A 21,310-nucleotide genomic window follows, 5' to 3' on the forward strand; every position below is an offset into this window, starting at 1 on the left:
ATTTTATGTAATTATATCCCAAGAAGCACATGATTTGTCAGCTGTATCATTCCCTCAAATAGTTACCTAGAAATTTAAATACAAATTGATTCTTTCTTTCAACATCTGTAAGAATTTCTGGTAAATTTCTTCCAGAAGTTGGCAAAACGTTGTATATAATTGAAGTTAAAAACTCCATTTATTTCTAATTTTAGATGGAGGTTTTATTGCTCAATAGTTGAAACATTTATATGTAATGAACATGTTGGCTTTTAGTAGGTTGTACTATATTATTCATTCAGGCAAACAGAAAAGCGTAAGGTATTTCTGCCTTGCAATTCTTCATTTAAATATAAAGAGTAATTTTAAGATAATAGGATTTTGAAGACAAAATTTAGCCACAGACTATATAGCCATTTCCCAAGAAACGTTCTGTCTTCTAAGCAGGCAAGACTGCTACTTCCTAGTAAGAATTTTATTTAATTCTGTAACTCTGCTGTAGACATCTGTAAAATGTGAACATTACTAAACTTCAGTGTGACATTTAGAGAGAAGAGAAAGGCAATGACAAATAGAAGCATACATTGCCTATGAAATTAAGGTAATAGGACTGAGTTAATGCACCATTTGACGGAGCGCTAAAGATGGTGTCTTTCTATGGAATCTGTATTATTAGCAGTTTAGTAGTTCCTCAGTTTCACTTACAATTAAGACAAATTCTAAAATGAACAGACAACTGAAAAAACACTTCAGATAGTAATGAAAAATGCTTTTAACCCTCTAAAATTTTCTGTCTATCTGCATTGAGGGTAGTGATAGTTTCATCCTTACTTCTTCTCAACCCAGTTAGTAAAAGGGGATCAGGGTTTGCTGAAATACAGTCTAGTATCTACTTGTTAATTGTTATCTCTAAAATGAAGCTATTACTTGGCTATGTGATTATTTCTCATAGACCTGTCTTTGCATGGAAACAAGAGGAGGAGCTCTCATCGTAAATAATGACTACTGGTTAAAGGCTCTGCTTCTTAAAAGCTGCTTAGCTACTACCCTTCCTCCCCCAAATGTCACAGTTCATTTCACTGAAAAAGAAAATATCACAAACGAAAACAATTAATTTAAAGTGCTATTAAATACTTCAAACTAGCAAATGTTAGGGAAGTTGCACCTTCATTTCCCTTAGATCACAGTTTTCATCCAGTCCAGAGAGAAGGATGTAGGTTGCTCTGAAAGTAATGCCTCCTGTTTCCATGGAAACTGTGTCAAACACGTACATGTTTGACATTTTTGTTTGTAGTTTGTCATGTTTTTACACTGAAGAAAATAGATAACAATCTGGTATTTCTTCCATGAAACTTTGCTTAAACAGATAAATTCAAATTAATTCAGAGTAAGTATTCCTACTATATCCCAAGCTTCATTCTAACCACACTAAGACAAAGTTTTCCACTATCAAAAATAGGCCCATGGATATAAAATAAAAGAAAATATGACAGATATGGTCCTTAAATTCCTTTGCTGAGTCAATAGTTGTTTATTCAGCTGAAAACTCATAAGTTTTCAATATTAAAAGAGAAAATTACTGTATTTACACTCAGAACTATACTAACTTTATAGAGTCATGCCCCCACATTTAATGTATTCTTGCATCTAACATTTTTATTTAACTCCAGTTTAGATAGTGACAACTAATCAAAAGATATATCTGGTTCTAGAATTTATAAATTCTATCTTACTAAAATCCTCAGAGTATTATTTCCTAGAGTGAAAATAGGATCACATCCAATAATTTTACAAATAATTTTGTGAACTGCACGTTCAATTCTAAGTATCTAGAGCAGTTTTAATGGATTTCCATTAACTGGAATTTTACTGACAGGAATTGATTTCTCTGGCCTTCATTTCAGCAAGTGATTGCAATACTAGTTCTTATACACTGCAAGGAGAAAATACAAGTGACAACAGCCTACTTATCTAAATAACTCGCTGTGTTTCAATCTTTTTCCTACACCAAACTATCCCAATTGGGTGAACAGAATGTTTTTGTATTTTCTCACCCAAATCTGTTGATTACTATACTTGTTTTGATAAAATTCTGGGCACTTAGCTTCCAGATGATAACAAATATTAAAGTGATACTAACAATTAGAATATCAGCCTACTAATTCAGTACAATAAGCTGAAAAACTACAGGATAGAAATATAATTATTTCAAATGCATTAAAATTCTTCTGTTTATATGCTAGTGCAGATTTAAAACATACCACCATCCTATGCATGCTTTTACATGGGTGGCAAAAGGACTCATTCGTATCCACATATTTCACTCCTGCTCAGTGAAGTGAATATTTCAGCAAACTAAAGAGATTATGGCTGTACGTGAAGAAGGAGCTAAACGAATATCTTGAGTATATTTGGAGTAAAGAGCAAGCAAAAGTAATGTTTGGCTTGGGAAACAAAAAAAGGGAAATCAAATCAGCCTTCTCAGGAGATAGCGGTGATTCAAAACAGATACTTTCTTTTAGTTGAAGCTCAATACCTTTAAAATAACTGATCCTAAGAAAAGACCTTCTCATTAAGGATTATCTGTCTCTTTTGGAGATACATTATTGAAGATTAATGAATTTAATGAAAAGCCCCATATAAGTATCAAGCTAAGAATTCTGATGCTAAGACAGGGCAGCTGATTTCCTTCAGTTCAATCACAATGTTGATTTATGCATGTAATCCTGAGAATCTTGTTTAATGGGTAACTGCTACACCTGAATGGCTAGTTCATAGAAGGCTTGGCCTGTGAATCTGCACAAGTAAGAAAGTTAAAGTAGAGACAATTAAGGATTTTGCTGGTGATTTCAGAGAAGCTGTTGCTACAAAAATGTTTAAAACAAACTGTGGAAAAACTCTTACTCATTTATGTACATTGCTTATATATTATTTACACATTATGTATTTATAACATTTATATATTATTTAATGTTTCTGAGACACTGTACTCTTTTTTCTTCACTTTTTTTTTTCCTGTCATAGCTCATATTTTTCTTTTCAGTCAGCTCCAAAACCAAATGGAGCTGTTTTTCTTCCCAAGTTATTCATTCTGGAATTGCACTATGTTCTCATGCAAGGTGACAGCAGATATCCAGTGGGGTTGAAGTCTTCCAGCTTCATCCAATAGTGCTACAACACTAGAGCTGTACTCGGTGTGCCTCCACAAACAAGCTGCACTCCTGCTCAACAGGCTGTTTTATCTTTTGAAAGAGATTACATGCACTTGAATTTACTTAAAAGAGACAACTGTTTCTAAGAGATCTGTCAGCAATGGCAACTGAAATGAAAAGTGTTAAAGCAGGAGCCCTTACAGCTGCAGCTGACTCAGCCTATGGATGGTCCCACCATCAGAAGGGGGTCCCCTGAATGGACGCAGCACACCAACGCATGCTTTTCACAGTGCTTATCTAGTGGTTGGCAACCCCGCCCGCAGAAGAGAGGTTAGAACTGGATGCTCTTTGAGATCCCCTCCAACCCAAGCCACTCTATGATTCTAAGTTCCCTCAATTTCAACTTATAAGGCTTCAAACACCTTTCCTCAGCATGGATATAATTTACTGCCATGGCCTAGCTATAGTCAACAGAAACCAGAAACAATAAAAGAAAACTTAGTGGTAAACAATTTCATACTCATAATTCAAAATAATGTATCAGCTGTGTTTCATTAGAAAGAGGAAAGCCTCACTTTATGTCACGTCATAAGAATAACTCAAAATTCATAAAACCAGAATGACTCAAAAACCTGTATGTAGCTTATATGTAAAACCTATACATATAGCGATAAACATTTAACCAAAGACAATAATACTGGAGTTATTGTTTCTGCCTATTTCAGTTTTTAAATAACGAAAGATTTTACCTGCCAAAAGTCAGAATAAAGAAGGGAGTAGAAGAGAGACATTTCACCCTTAGCTGAACTCTCAGATTTTTCTGGCATCAAGTTATCCTCTTAATTGCCTGTGAATTCCCCCACGGGTTTAATATTATTTGTTTCTTGCCCATAAAATTCACAAAAATCCAGATGTTTGAGGTAACGCTCTATTGACCCTAATCTTCAGCATCAACAGATAATGTTGCATTGATTTCACTAAGTCCAAATGATTTCTTTTTCCCCTTACTCCCCTTCACAGAAATTGAGGATCAGTTATGATTAGCTTCTGCCAGTCAATACGGTTTTCTCATTTTCTTCAGTTAGCATTGTAAAAACTCGAAAAACATAGCACTAGAGCTATACCATTGCATCGACAATGCTTAAATGAATCCAATCATTGTCTTATTTTAGAAGCCCAAATAATACAATAACCATGATCTTATTTTTCACAAGATTTCTTTATCTTCTACAGATACCTTCTATCAGTTTTAACTGAAGTGTCACCACAAAGCACAGAAACATCCAGTGTATCATATCCTAAACAGTTCAGATACTATACTGTTATTTTTAAATACTCATTATTGTCCATTATAGCAAAAACTATTGAATAGCTACTATTCAATCCTGCCTTCTTCACAGAGTGTAAGAGAATAATGAAGCCATCTTTAATACTAATCGCTGGTATTGAAATTTATCTGCACAGCTTTGTATAGTTAAACCATCACTTTCATAGATAAGATGGACAGAATTTTGATTAAAAAATATGCCTGCACCTCTTGGACTGTGTTTTTCTTAGGTATGTTAAAATATATATTTTAAATAAAGTAGAGTTAGTACACAGGTAAAAATTGCAAGGAGGTTGGGCAAACATTGGGCAGCAGCGGGGAAAATGCACTTTTCTCAGAAGAAGTTTTCAATTTAAAAACTATTTTTTTCCCATCATTTCTATGGTAAGCTGGAAAGTAATGTTGCATATTTAAGCTGAACTACATATTTGGAGCATCTGTTGTTTTTTAATTATTATTATGTTTGTTTAGTTTTCAATCTGTTTGAAATGAAGCTAATTAAAAAATAATGATTTTGAAAAATTTTGTAAAACTGACTCGCATTAAAAAAAAAATTCTGATATACTGATTCTGCAGTTTTCAAGAAAACTGCTAAGAAATGCCTTTCCTAGCTCTACCTGTAACCTTCAGAAAAATCACAGAATCTTAGAATCACAGAATGGTTAGGGATAGAAATGACTTTTAAGATCATCTGGTTCCAACTCCCCCGCTATAGGCAGGGACACCTCCCTCCAGACCACGTTGCTCAAAGCCCCATCCAGCCTGGCCTTGAATGCTTCCAGGGAGGGGCATCCACAGCCTCTCTAGGCAACCTGTTCCAGTGTCTCACCACCCTAATGGTAAAGAATTTCTTGCTAATATCTAGTCTAAATCGACCCTCTTCCAGTTTAAAAGCATTTCCCCTCGTCCTGTCACTACCTTCCCTTATAAAAAGTTCCTCCCCAGGTTTCCTGTAGGCCCCCTTCAGGTACTGGAATTCATTACCTGAATTCAGTTTACTGAATGCTTTCAGTAAACTTATCCTATTACTAAAAGTATTCTTTAGTGCAAGGTTGGAATAGTAGAGGGATTTCTTATGTAATGGTAAAGACTGACCACAGCATAAGACTGCATGAAGTCCTTCCTGTACAGCAATGCCCAGGATTTTCCTTTGCACAAAATGGCTTATGTCAATGATTATTCTCGTAGTCAGCATTACCTATTGACTACATACACATGAAAATGTCTTTGTCTTTATATATGAACATACCATATATATGTTTTAAGAATAGTCTCACTGATAATATAAATATTTTTCTATTTCTCCTTTGAGCAGAAATAGGAAAGTAAAATGATACATATTGTATAGTCTCATATATAACATATCACACACAAAATCTGGATAGTGATTTTCAGTATCAGTTATTAAAATAATTGAAATAAGGTTATGTTTTGATTTTTGAAACCATTGTGACATGTGGACAAAATTCATGGACCTTTTCCTAAGTGGCCTCCAGTGTTTCACATTAAGCAGGTGTTCCAACAGCACGTCCTCCCCAAGTTTCAGTATTAACCCCACGAATGACAGGAGAAAATGACAGTGTGCTGACCGTCTGGCCATAGTCTAGAAAATGTCAGCACTCTAAAGGTTAAAGGGTTAATGTCGCACGCTCTTGTGCTATATGCAGTGTTTATGGAATGCTATTCAGAGACTAAGCCTGTCTCCAACTCATTTTTTTAAATAAAGCCTGTAGTACTTGAACCTGTCTACTTCAAGCCTTGATTAATGTTGTTAACTGCTATTCTCGCTCTCTCCTCGTAGCTGCCAGATGGAATGCTGAAGATTATTCTGCATCACTTAATTGGAGTTTATAATTAAAAAATGGCGAGTGCTGTGGACTACGTTTTGCCCCTTTGATCCCTACCCAGACAAACAAGCTTCTCTAATCAGTAATTCCCCCATGTCCTCTTTTAGAGACTAAGATCATATGCCTCTGATGTCTACAGTATATATTAATATTACATCACTTACAAAAGCGTGGAGATAAATTCTGGTCATGCATGCTTTTTTTCCTTCAAAAAAGTAATCCTACGTATAGAAATAAAATTCTTCATATGGCTTCCTGTGCATACCTCCCACAAACATGCAGCAAAACAGTAAGAAAAATAGTAACATATGCCAAACTATACATATGTCTCCTATACACCCAGCTCCAGGACATGTTTTTTTAGTTCAGTTAAGGACAACGTAAAGAAGTGACTTTCTGCATCATTTTGGAGGACAGCCAAATGGAGCTAGGGCAGTTATACCTCTGCTTCTTTTTCTGACAGCTATCAAAATGTAGTTGTGCATGCACAGGAAGGAACGTATATGGGGACAGAAATTTGCACAGCGATTTTAAACAAACTCTTCCTACATTTGTCTACGTAAGCAACGGCATTGCAGGCAGAGACATTCCACAGTAGAAACAATGCTATATGCATCTGTTGTAACAAAATGAGTGGTCCAGATCTGTTGCTCTTCTGAATGTGAAAAGAAACAGACAAAACAGTTCTAAAAGCCTTCTAGTACACATAAGATCCCGAACACAAAAACAAAGCCACAAGACCAGAAACATGCTCATTCCAAAAGAGAGATGAAAATGTTATAGATATGGTCATTGCACTTTAATCCTGCTGTTGCAAAAAGGTGGCTGGACTGTAATTCTGAGGTGAGGTAGAAAATCAATTATCAAGGAAGGCAAAACAACTACCAAGAACAGAAGCAAAAGCCAAACCTACCACTGAATGGAAAACTCCTTCCTGTTGTTTCCTGGGGTGAAATGGTTGATGCTGACAGAATGAGTCCAACGTAGTGCTAATGCTCAAAGTTGAAATGCTTGCATAGTACAGCAGTGGGGAAGAGTCCCGCAATCTAAGTGAGAAAGAAAAATATGTCCATTGTGAGCCACTGTAGCCAGAGTGGAAAAAAAAAGTTCTCATAACTAACAAAACAGGCCACAGAAATACTTAGTCCTAAGCAGACTGGAATTCTGCTGGTATTGATTTAACAGCTCATGGAGAATATACAAGACAGTAACAAAGTCAAAGTGGTTACCCAGTCCCGCCTTCAAAGTCAGATCACAGCTGTTCCTACTTGGTTTGCGGACGTAGAAAAAAAACTCAGGTTTGGGGTTTGTTTTCTTAAACTGGTCTTATTAAATGCAGTACTCCAGCTTGATTTGTTTGGCATGTGGCTGTTCTGATCTATCAAACTTATCCAACAGGAGATCCTGAGAAATTAACCAAGGAAAAATGATTCCACTGTAACATCAGCTGGTGTACATTGCACATACAATTTTTAAACTAAATATTATATTCTTCAGCGAAAAAGAATAGAAAGTAACTTTTATAAACAAATAAAAATTCTCAGAAATGAAATTTGGATACATTTTGCAGTGCTAAATAGCTACTCAATTACCTTACAGAGATAACCCTTTCCCCTTAAGATTTTCTTGTAAAATGACTTTGCTATGATTAGATTTTGATGTGATTCCACATCAATTTAAAATGGTTTAGAAATATAGTACAATGGGATACATCTTTTGTTAAGCAGGTTTATGGTGTTAAAACTTTGAACTGTGCTGTATTTCTCTTGGAAGCTTTTTTTTTTTTTTTTAATAAAATGTCATCTTACTAATTCTTCTCTTTTATAGCTACTTTTATTATTCATGAAAGAGAAGTACCTCAGAACAAGTGAGAGCTGCCCTGTACGATGGCATATGGAACTGCAGGACCTATGAATGGGCTGAACAACGATCTACAATCCCAGAAGAAAGTCTAGGGTAATTTCTTGCATACCAAAAGAAAGCTTGGTGTCTCTTCAAGTCACAATGGCTGAAGAAGCAACCATCAGCTCGTGTATCTTTCACAGTGTCAGCAGATGACAAAGAATGTTCCAATACTTGTTTCTTTCCCGAAAAAAAAAAAGTCAGAAATATTTCCCTGTGACATACAAACCACTAAGACTCAACCTAACGCCTAGGAGGTTGGTAGCAAACCTCATAAACACTGTACCTACAAACTTCTACAAACTGCAGTGAAGTATTGTCCCAAAATAGATGCATCTTTAAACATCTAGGGCCCATAAGTGATAATAAGTAATATTCTCATGATATAGGAAAAAAAATTCAAAAATGTTGAAACGATCATATTCATGGGCTAGCAATAGCATTTTCAAGGAAAGGTATTTACCTTTCAAATATAATATTTAGTGTTGTTGATGTATAATGATTAGATACTTGAGATTCAAGTCTTAATGTGCAATTAGCTTAATCCATAAATTATAATCCATGAAGGTAATAAAAACAGTCATTTTGAAAATCAACTGACAGAACCCATAATTTTCTGCAGTAACTGTGCTCACTAGCAGCAGCAGACAAAAGTCAGCATGCTGGCTGATAAGGAATGTTGCTCATCTTTACCCATATTAAAACAAATTATTTGTTAAAAAGTCACATTCGTGCTACATACGTGGTTTCTTTGCAAAGTTCTCCTGGTAATTGACCAAGAAAACCACCCAAAATAATACAGTACCCCCATTCTTCCCCTGAACAGAGTTTATGTAAATATTCAAAATCTTAACTGAAAGCAGATTTCTTTTTCTAAAATTACTATTACTTCAGCATTTTATATTTTTTTAGCTATGAATGGTAATAAGACTCAGCACTAACCTACACTTAGCAAAAACAGAGTTTCTTTGTAATCAGGGGTTTCATTCCAATTTAGACCAGAGCTATCATCTATGTTTTTTCTTTCATAATTTTTGAAGTCAGTAAAACACAGACTTGTAATAAACCGAATATAGAGAAAGAAGGCTAGGTGTATCTACTTCATGTGTCTATCACCCACAACTTAAATGAAAATGCTGTGGAGTTTTGGTTTGCCTGTATTTGTACTTAAATTGTTTCGTCGGAAGAACACATCATAGTACTGGAGCTGTTCCTTCTGAATGACAGAAATCAAACAGCTTAATGAATAGCTAAGACAAAAATAGTCTCTTAGGCTATAATTATAACATACAAAGAAATCAATGTGCCCCTTTGCTCCTCCTGCAAAATCAATGGATTTGTGGCTCAGTACTACTCTCTCCCTCTGGAAGTCATTTCTTCAAGTTGTATCAGTGCTTATTAAATTGCAATGTAGAAACAAGCATTTGATTTGAATGCCTTATAACAATACTTTCGCAAATCATATACTGTAATTTTGTTTTCAACTACGAACATTAAAATTTTAAACCAACTGATAAAGTCATTAAGAATATTAAACAGCTCTGAGTGAATTATTCTTCATGTACATAGAACTAAGTTTCAAATGGGCGCATGCAAAACATAAGAGTGTATGTTTCAACTCACACCACTTAGCAGATAGGTTAAACTCATTAAAATCAGTGAGATTCTTCTCCAAAGTCATGGAGACAGGATTTCACAGATAATAAATACTTCAACAGAACAATGCAACTAATGCATTTCACAAGTACATGTACAGAAACAAAGTAAAAACACTTGGCTGAATTGGGATTAAAGCACATACATGATAAATCCTATCAAAGTTTCAAAGGAGATGAGCTGAACAAGAATACTACGTAAACTGTGAGGTGTTTACAGTTGACGCTCTTTGTCTCGAATGCCTTGGATAGTCAGACTCTACTTTCAGTTGCAATGACATTTCTTCAGTGATCCCAAAATCTAAAATAAGCGTAACAATTTTTGTCAGACTTGTGACCTCATTCCTAAGTAACATCAACAGCATTGCAACCCTTGCCTTAGCAAGACATCCAGTGTGGCCTTTTGAAGTTCTACAAAGAGGAAGAGAAAACATTCCTATGGGATGTATAGGAGGTTCTAACTTCACAAAACTTTTCTAGAAGAGGTGAGATCAAGAGATTTTTTGGTCACTTTTTCTTTTTAACTGCTGACAAACAAGTGTAATCTGTCTGAACTGAACATCTGGCACACTACCTTGGGGTGCAAGCGACAGAGAATCAGAATGAAGCAGATGTAGCCGCTGACCTGCCACAGTGTTCCTGTTGCTCTCAGGGCTCCTTGGGCACCACAACAAAGATGGCACTGCCTTTGTAGGAGACCAAAAACCAACATGGAGCTAAAAGGATTTTAAAAATTCTGGCACCAATATATCTAAGGGAAAAAAAAAAGCCATTAATAGGTCACGGAACAGTTACTACTGATTAAATTGTCCTACTGATTGAATTCTTCTGTCCTCAGTAATTTTTTTTTTTTATGTAACTGCAAGAAATATATTTACTTTCCTTGTTATTATACGATGTGCACAGATCTTTTAAAATCCCTCAGTAAAGCTTGTGCATAATTGAAGTTCCTAATGCTTAAATACTCTTTCTGCATAATTATATTAAAAAGTGCTTTCCTTTCCTTTGAGAATTAGAAGAAAATATTTTTTTTTCCTCTAAACAGGCTATGATAGAATACCTTTTGTCTGTGAGAAAGGCTTCCATTGTCTAAAGTATTTTAAACAACATCACTTTTCATAGACTAGCAACAGAACTTCTTGTTTTCTACATTGCTCAACAGTAGTTTTTAAAGAATTATAATGTATAACAGGTACTTTCTACTACTTGTACCTGTTGCCAAACTGTATTACATCACTACAGAGAAACAAAGTGGCTCAGGGCACTGCCACAGCTACTCTTAATATGAAAATAAAGTTCTGTAATGACTTCAGTTTTTGTAAACCCTTCCAAAGATTACCTACAAGAACTAGATAAAAGTGCATTTTCATATGTTCAGACATAATTCTTCACACAGTAAAATACATACTTTCCGTAAGGAGCCAGGAAAATAACTTTGTTATATTTGTAAAGAGAATGTGAATGCAAAAATAAAACCAGAAAACACATGCTTTTAGCCACTTCCAACCACTGGTCCCTTTTACTTTTGAGAAATAGTAATTTTAATTAGTGGTGGAAATGCCATATACTAAAAGCCTAGTATCTGCATTTTTAAACAAAAATATGCTTGTTTCTTGCTATTTTTTTATTCAGTGAGTTTGCTAGAAAGAAAGAACAGTCACACTCCTTACTATTAAGACTGCCATTTCCTTTCAGCTAGAGAAACTTCAGAAACGTATTTCATTATAGATAGTAGGATGGCCAGATTATTTAACTGACAAAAGTAGTTGCATTTCTCACCAACTTTTCATGGGAAAAACCCAGAAAATAAATATTGTCACTTCAGTAATTTTGAATAAAGAGTTTTAGGTTAATTTCCTTGCATTTGTGGTAAGAGTTGAGCGCTGCAAAAGGAATTAATAATTGAAAAGTTGTGCTAACCTGCTATAAGGCAAGCAACTGCCTGCAATACAAATGTTGACCCTTTGGAACTTTAACTTCAATACAGTATTTATTTTGCAAGGCAAAAGAAAAATACTAAGTCCATGGTTTTCTGCTGCAACAATTTCTTCCTGCCTTGGCAATTTGTTGGTCCTCATTGCCTCCTATCGCTAAAGAGGAATTTGGATGGAAATATGGTTCTGGGTTGAGGGTGGCCAGATACCTCAAAGGAAACTGAGATAAAGGACAGGAAAAATGCATGAATACACTCAGAGGTTAACACTACTAGAAATTGGCTAATTCCTTCTGTTTAGATTGCTGTCATTTGCAGTAAAGCATCTGCCTGCTCCTGTAAAATAACAGGAAAGCAAGACCTGTTGTCGAGACCAGTCAATTAGAATTATGCCTGCCTCTGTAGGGTGCTTGCATAAAAGGCTGAGCCATTTTCACAGATAATCCATTTATAAATCAGTGTAATAAAATGGCCATCTTGACGGCAGCTCTGTAGCATTCTTTCACATGTTCCAGTTGTATCCAGGCAACAGAAACATGTTAGTTAGATAAAAGCGGAGGTGGGGATGTAGGGGTAGGGTTCTGGCACATTTTCAGTGACTAAGGTGAAAAGGGCAAAGAACTAAAGATAGAGTATTGATTAACATTTTAATCTATCAGCATATTAGAATAGTTTAGTCGCTTGTTTGAAATACTGAATGCAACTAATGTATGCAGACATTAGTATTTTAAGTGCAGAGTTTATGGTACAATTACATTTCTTGCAACATATATTCTATATTTCTTTTCCCTTCTTCCTTCTATTTGTCCTCTCTGATACTTCCTTTAATTTGTGTTGCATCTTGACATTACGGTAGGTTCAGCCCACCACATTAGCTGAGCCCGTAGGACCAGATGGCTGAAAATCAGGTACACAATACGCAGCTGTTTTCAAAGGTATTTTGGTTTCCCAAGCATTATGGAATATTTAGTTCACGTACTTTAGACACAAATTTTATTTAATTCAGCGTGAAGTGAATGAAAACATTTTTTCTGATTTTGAGAAAACTTCTATGCAAGAAAATCCGAAGTGAAATACTTGTAATACAAAGCTAGGTAAAAAATTGCGCTATTTTCAGATTAAGTGGTCGTCTTCTATATTAAATATATTTCTATACATAAATAATAAACTATAGCCCAGAGAAAGTACTTACATGATGCAATTTACCTGCAAGCTTTAGGAAAGAAAATAAGAAATGTAATCCCCAGTGCAATACTATAGCACACTCAGAAATGATGGGGAATATTCCCTACGATAGCATATACAGCCTAATGCCTGTGAAATGAGAGGAGCCTTCAGAAAGCGCTACAGCTGAGCTTCAGTACAAAGCAAACTCAGGAGTTCTCATGGAGGTGCTCTTCTACTTTAAATCACTCTCTCTCCAGATGCGCATCACCGATATTACTGCTAAAACGTTGAAAATAATTTTTATTCAGTATATTAAAACATTATGTGGATTAGAGGGCAATTTCCATAGTCCAACTTTGGCACCAGATTCTAATATTGTTCTAGCTGTCTGATTTCAGACTGAAAGACAGAAAATGTTTCGGATCAGATCCTGCCTGCGGCTATACAGAACAAGCTGGAGGGTTAAGCTTTAGTTGGCAAAATTAAGCCAGCTAATCAAAAAGTGCTGAAGCAGCATAAGTACAAAAAAGCTGTTGTAGGAAGTGTGCTGCTCCATCGCTTATGTCTACAAAACTTTTAGCTATGCATCCCTTGAACTTTTCTCAGAGAAGTACAGGCTAATTAACTATTTGTGCTCTAATGTCCTCTTTATATTTTGAGCAAGGCATTTCAGTTAGCTGTGTCATGCCTGCAGTTCAAGCCCTAAACGGTTTGTAAGAAGAAAGCTGCACATGAAATACAAGAAGGAGGGGAAAATACATTTACACAAAATACACTGGGGAAAAATGATGTCATGATTTACTCATAAACATATGAAATTATCTGCAGAAGAGAAAGAATGGGCAATAGTAATTGGGCATGCCACTGTTTTGTTGATCCTTGACGATGTTTCAAATCAGGAGAACACGGCACTATACACTTATGATCACGCATTGATCTGTGTCTTACGTGTGTCTTTTATGAAATTTATCCCATTGATTGAAGTCAATACAAGCAAACAGTAGTCAAGAGAATGGACAACAAATTACATAAAGGAAAAGAAATACCAAAAATGGAAAAATCAAAGCAACAATTAGAAACAATCTCTCATAAATCTAAGGGTATGGTTACAGTTTTAAAATATTCACTGAAGAAAATTGAATTATACGTGAATAATTTATGGATAGAAGCACAGAAATATAGTATTTGCAATGTAAAGTCTCGGTTGATACATCAGATAGATATTAGCTGTCTGAACACTTTATTTACTGCTTATTTTTCCATAGATAGTGACATAAAGTATTAGCTTCACTCTTTGTCTTGTCAAACTATTTGCTTATTTTTTTTTAAAGTAAGCAAATAACTATTGTCAATCATATGAATTGAGTATCTAATTATGTACAAGCAGGTTTTAAACAGCAAAATATGACCATGTCAAAAAAAGGTTCCTTCACTACTGACTTTGTCCAAGTCATGATTTGAATACCCCGACTGATATGCCAGCAATACATGTCTTCTTATGGCTTGGATAATTCTGCTTCTAAGTCCCATAAATGGAGAAAAAAGACTAGGAAATTTTTCTTTAACAATTTTGAGTAGACAAGAAAAAATACTTTCCCACATACTTTCAATTCAGCATCGAGATCTGTTCCAAGAGTTTCCTGTTTACAGGATTTTTAGTTGTTAAGAAGAGAAACAAGATTCAACTGCTTCTTTTTTTCTTTTCTTTTTACTGCAGACCTCTATTCACTGACTTTTCCCCCAGACTTGTTTTTCTGAGCTCTGAAATAAATTGGTTCCTGAGCTCCGGTTCATCCAGTTATCTGCTGTGCAAGAGCATCACAGATCATAGACCAGTTCCATGCAAAGTAACATTAATGTTTTCTTCTTCAATAAGATTTGCATTGCTTACAATTGACAATATTTCTAATGTTTTCTTGCTGACACAGCATTTAAGAAGTCCCTAAGAAACCTGAGTTGGAACCAGCTGCTTGTTTATCTGAGTAAGATGACCAGTGTTGGAAATGCAAATGGCAGCTCCATACTGCCCAGTCAAGAAGGGGAGGGAAGATCTCATAGGATCACTGTATGTCAGGGATGATGTGATATTTCATCATCGTCTGTAAGTGACTGACAGGCAGAGAAAGCCACTGGCTTCCAGTTTAATATGAAAACATTCTCACACAAAGCTGTGAACACATTCAAGGTCTGTCAAAGAGTAATAAAGCTCAGAAAGAAATAATGTGAGAGCAGTGCTGCTGTGATGCCTCTCCCAGGCAGTGCTTAGTTTGTTATCAGAATTTGGCTAAGCAGCACCTGGTCTTGTTCTCTGTTTACCAGTCTCTTCCCAGGATAATTATTTACATTTTTCACTATTTTGGATAAAAGTTAATTCTTAAAAAAACCCTCAAGTAAACATAGAAGAATTGAAAAAGAAATATTAGGAGAAAATGATGAGAAAAAAAAATAAATATTTTTGTGTTATTATCAGATCAAGAACTGACACATGCTGTAATAAAAAAGGAAGAAAACAAAGCATAGTCTCCAGGGCGTCTGAACTAGAGAAGCTTTTCACTCCATACAAAATACCACACATGGGCTGTGCTGGTCTGACACACACTCTGTGATACAGAGAGTTTGAGAAACATACTGATGCTATTTTAAAGCACCACATGTGAAATGAGCTTTCTGCCTGTCTTCTGCACTCCCTCTGTGGATTTATCTCAGCCAGCAACAGCACAGTCCTGGGCCAGTGAGTCACTAAGACGCTCAGTGTTCCCCACCATTTAAACCAGTTGGAGCAAGAGAGACTGCCACATACCAGTTTTTCAGGTGCACATGCTCACAGATCTGGCTCAGATCCAGAACACAATTCCAGCTCAGTACAAATCCTCTTAATCTCTTGGGAGCAGAAGCTGCCTCCCTAGACAGCTGACATATTTCAGACCACAGATACCATTATGTGGAGAGCTATTTATTGGTGTCTGCCCAATATAATATTTGGAACATGGTGCATGCAGCCAAGAAGTTTCCTTTCAACAATGCCTCGAATAATTGAAATAACACAGATATAACAGGTTTTAAAAACTGGTCAGCCTTAAGTTTACAAGTTTGGATGTAAAAATTCACAGCCTGCTGATAAGCTGTCTGATTAGATACTACTGATTCTTATGTCATTTTGGAAACCTGACATCAAATACAAACCATAAATTTCTAAGTATTAAAATGACAGAATCACCGCTCCCTTTTTGGAAGCATTAATTCTTGCTAATAGGGGCGAGTATGTAAGAAAAGACTAAAGCAGCAGTGGTTGGTCTATTAAATCTTTCAGGAATAATGCATTTCCCTTAGTTTAAATCCACGAAACCACATCTAATCCAAGCAGAACAGAAGAAAAAAAAAAAAGAAAGAAAATGTCAAGCTATTGCGTTAACATTTTCCCCATTTCAAGTCTTTATCAACTTTCAGAGACAATGACCAAATCGAGCTTTCATGTCTGAACATGGCTAGTGGGATACAGTTGGTATAGCACTACTGTCAGACATTTGGATCATTCTTTACCAAGCATAGAGAAAAATGTCAGCTGAGATGTTCACACAGAACTTGACATTTGGGTAAGTGAATATAACCTTCAGATCTGGCTTTCCTTTAACATGCAGCAGAAAAAGAAAAAACTAATGGAGACAGGCAAAGCCAAGTCTGAAATGATGACAGCACGATATCTTTTTAGTAGTCCAGATCCTGTCTACTCATTCCAGTCTAAGTATTTGCACCAGGATTCTTATGTCACCTTAGAGAAAAAAATTTAAAAACAGAATAGAAAGCAACATAGTGTATTTTTCTACTCCAATCTAGTGAGGCTGTGATCTCTAGAAAAGGTAGAACCAACCCATTTAGGTTCTACCACTAAGCAAAATGGTCACATAAATTACTCACGAATTCAGGACATGCAGAAATGGAAGACTCATTCTTTACCTCTCTGCATGACAAAGGTGCTCCAGCACTCTCCAAATAAGATATGCTTCTCCCATACAGTGTGCAATCACATGCCTCAGAATAAGTTAGTTAAGCTTTTGTCACGGAGTTATCTCTGAATCTGTGCCCGTAACTTAGGGACAGCAGGCCCACAGGCCCGGAAAAGAAAGGAGAAAAAAAAAGCGTCAGTGGTTTACGGGCCGGGCCGGTCCCGTGACTAATGCGGGAAGGGATCCGCAGACCCATGCCCTGGAAAAAAAGAAGGGGGGAAAAGGGAGAAAAGTAGGGGAATAGTGGACGGGTCTAAAACAAAACAGCGGCAGCAATCTGAGGAGGAATGTTAATTTACTAATTGTGATATCGAAATTGAGCCCAACAAATAAACAAAATGAGAGAAAAAGCCCCAAGCCGAGGCCTTATTCTGTAAACTGCAGGAAAACCACGTGCTTCGCAGCGAACGAACAGACACGCCAGGCCTGCGAGCCAGCTCCACCTACACCCTCCAGGCGCAAAGATCTCTGGGGAAGGCAGCTCCTCCCCTCCCCCTCCGAGAACCAGGCATCCAGAAACGGCAGTGCACAGAACCAGAACATTAACTCTTTACCTGCCAGTGCTTTACATGATGTTATGATGTGGAATACTGACAACAAAAATAAATCATAAAACTACGACAGCTTTCCATCACAAAGTACAACATACCCTCAAAATTATATTACTAAGTCCATAATGTAAGGGGTAAACAGTATTGAAAGCTGATAAACATCCATCAACCTGCACCTCCCCCCAGGCTTTGCTGTCTCAATAGATTCAACAGAGGCAAGAAGTGGGGGAAAAGGGAGGGGGAGGAGGAGTGCCTATCATCAGCACTGTCACTGGCTACTGCTTTTATAAGAAACCACACACACACAGGCAGATGATTTACACTAGGTTTGTTTCTGTAATTTAGATAGTTGCAACTTGAAAAACTTTAGTGATTGGTGCTAAAACTTTGATGGGTTTTAGAGTCAAAAGTTACAAAAACACAAACTGAGATCTACATGTCAGTTAATTAACTACCTATTTTGTTCTTAAAACTTTTGACAAGATTTTATTTCAAGATTCCTCCTTGAAACACTTATATTATTCTCAGATATTCAGTTTAATGACTCATTCATTTCTTTAGCCTTTTTGCACATATATGTTTCCCTAGTACAATTTTGAAAAAGACTTTACTAGAGTTTTGTGGTAACACTAGAGAGATTACAGACATGAACAGGTAATGCTATTATTCTCCCAATCAATATATAAGAGATGCTATCAAAATCAAATAAAGGTAAAATAGCGATCGAACTTTATTCTGCTAAAATAAAGTGCTGCTCTAAAACTAATGCCACCTATTTTATCATATTGACCCACAACCTCAGAGGCAATGTTGGAGGTATGGCAGTAGAAGTTAAACCTTCTGAAGCTCCTGAATATTCCCTTACATTCTGTTGCTATGCGACAGATGGCAGCAGAGGAGCAGACAAAATGGCGTCTGGCGTGGAAGTGCAGACGAAGAAAAGGTGCGTCACTGAATTCCTCCATGTGAAAAAAATGGCACCCATTGACATTCATCAGCACTTGCTGAATGCTTATGGAGATGAAACAGTGGATGTTATCACAGTGAGGCGGTGGGTGGCGCATTTCAGCAGTAGTGATCATAGCATGAAAAACAAGCCATTTTCTGGATGACCTTTCACAGCTGCCAGACCACAAAATGAAGAGCTCTTGTTCATCACTAGAGAAAATGCATAGCAAATGGTGGTGACTATGTTAAAAGTAGTGTTTTGTAGCTGAGAATTTGCACTATTGAATGGTATTTTTCTCTTTGTATCTGTTGTGGTTTCCATGGAAATAAATGGGAGGCATTACTTTCAGAGCATCCTACTTCCATAAAATTTTGCAGCAGGGTTCCACAGACAGTAAGACTGAATCTACAAGGAATTGTAATTAAGCTTTTTAGCAGCAATTATATTTAAGTGTGTTTGATCACTATTAAAAATTCTGTTCACTAAAGGAGAATTAAGCTTTTGAAATTCTTAAATGCTCAAATTCAAGGGATTTCAAAGAGGTTTACTTTTCTGTAGCTTTTCTCCATAGCAGCTAAGTATTCTGCTAAAAGACTTACCCTTTGGAAAATACAGTCTTACTTTTACTATGATTGTTCAATTGAAGACTTTACCTATGATAGTAAATTCTGCTGTATAACCACAAAGACCACAATGTAAATCACTTCACCATGTAGTCAAAATAACATCCTCTGCAAAATAATTCCTAGTCAAAATATTAATCAAGCAACCATCTCTTCTCATGCATGACTGACCAAATAATATGACCTCAGTTCAGCAATAAATGTACAGAATTTGCCAGTAAATAAATCAAAATTTCTATCCTGCCAGGCACTGAAACCATCAAGAATCAATCTCTCTGGAGTTTTCAATACTAAGGTACAGGCGCAGGAAAAAAAAAAAAAACTGAAAAACTCATCAAGGACATTTCTCCTAACGTCAACAAGAGAACAAGAAAATCATCAGATTGGTCAAATCAAACATGAAAAACATGAAAAAGCCTGGAGCCATGTTGAATATATGCTAATGGTTAAAGGAACTCAGATTCTCAGTGAAATTAACTCTAAATGACACGTTTTCTTGTGTTTTCTAAACCTATGTTACTATCTTCACAATTAATTCTTGAATGTGAATGCTTGCAGCTATCAGTACTACCTTCTGCTGTAAAATATTTCCCACATGTTACAACAAGGATGTTGTAACATGGAGATGCCAAAGGGAAAATTAGTCACTGTGTTCTGTATGGAGTTTATATGTTCAGTTTGTGATAAACAAGATCAGTGGTAGTATGTTTCATAACAACATAAAATTATATTATTTCAGTAAACATTAGTGAAAAGAAATATACAGCTATCTATTAAGTAACTGAAACCACTGCAGTAAGTGAAAGGGAGACTACCAGAAAAATTAGAAGATGATTAGGTAACAAATGACCCTATACATGATATATAGTGCAAGTTAAATGAAGTTTACCTCTGACATCCAATACTAGGCATAGAAGCTGTAGATGATTTACACCACAACTAAACATTAGGTGCCCTGAGTGTCCGCTGTACTCAAGGCAGCATCATTCAAAATCAGTGTATTTCCAGCAGTGTAATTTCATGATGACAGTAAAAAAAAAAAATGTGCTTTTATAAACAGTATCCTAAGAATAATAAAAAAAAGTTATGTGAGAAGTGTACAGTAAAAGCTACCTGGGGACTAAGATCACAGGAGACAACATTCTGCAAAATTAAATCCTTATGAAGAGCTTGAGATAAGGTGTGCAGTCATTTGGGGTATTCTCATTTTCTGTTCTATGTGCCAGAAAACACACAGCAAAGAAATTCAGATGAGCTTCAAATAAGGCTTAATTACTTTCACAGTAGAATAAAGGTACTAAAATATGTTCAAGGATTATTAAGAAATGAACATTTAACCAGATACCAGTTTTAGTTACAAATCATCAATTTCTTGAAAAAGGCAAAAAGCAAAAATTCTTTCTCATAAATAACATAACACCATTCTAAATGTTTATAAAATACTAAATTTAATAATAATCAGTTTACAGAAAACTTAAGCTCATTCTGGAAGACCTGCTCAGTTCTCTTGTCACTAGAGGTCACTATTACAGTTATGAATCTTTCAAGTCTGCTGCCTCTCATTTTTCACCTCTCTACAGAAAGCACTCATATTTGAATAATGGTTCTTGAAACATGTAAGAGTCTTTTTCAGAAAGAAGTCCAGAGAGTCTTAGTCAAAACTTCTGTTTAGGAGATCATTTAAAATAATTAATTTCCTGCAATTCTACAAAAAAAAAGTAATGGTGACACATTTATTCTAACAAAACCAGCAATAAGGATATTGAGATGAGCTGCCCACATAAGTAGCAAAAATTACTTTGATATTACAGCGCACTCAATTAATAACCCACCAGAAAATAAATAACAATCAAGCAGAATAGCTAGATCTTGGGATACTTGGCTACTGACTCATAAGAAGTCCTTAATGCAGAATGAGGAACGATGATAGACACTTGAAAAAAAATTGAAATAAAAAGAAAACTGGTGAAAAATAAGGATGCTGTCTGGACCTTGTATAATATCTATAATAATTTTGACTGCCGTTAAAGTAAGTGGCATGAAGGATTTACTATGGAGCCGTCACCACTGCTGCTCTCACACCAGACTTCTGGAACGTAAGTTGCCTCTTTGTTCTGTTTCCATTGCCAGTAGAACATTTGTTTGGGCGTCAACTAAGCACAAATACACAAAAAAATCTTTAAAAAATATTTTTCTTTTAGAAACAGAAACTGAAGGAGGT

General features: G+C 35.9%; 1 long non-coding RNA gene across 2 annotated transcripts in view; it reads right to left on the reverse strand.

The window, feature by feature from the left end:
- LOC110404361 overlaps nucleotides 1–17,408 on the reverse strand; it is a 143,925-nt gene extending 126,517 nt beyond the window's left edge. For both annotated transcript variants that reach the window (XR_002442182.1, XR_002442183.1), the window contains exons 1-2: nucleotides 16,917–17,408; nucleotides 7,219–7,351 (exon numbers count right to left, since the gene is read on the reverse strand). This is a non-coding gene — a long non-coding RNA (uncharacterized LOC110404361). The remainder of the gene's footprint in view (nucleotides 1–7,218; nucleotides 7,352–16,916) is intronic.

The sequence above is a fragment of the Numida meleagris genome, chromosome 10 (genome assembly GCF_002078875.1).
Source record: "Numida meleagris isolate 19003 breed g44 Domestic line chromosome 10, NumMel1.0, whole genome shotgun sequence".
Classification (NCBI taxonomy): Eukaryota; Metazoa; Chordata; class Aves; order Galliformes; family Numididae; genus Numida; species Numida meleagris.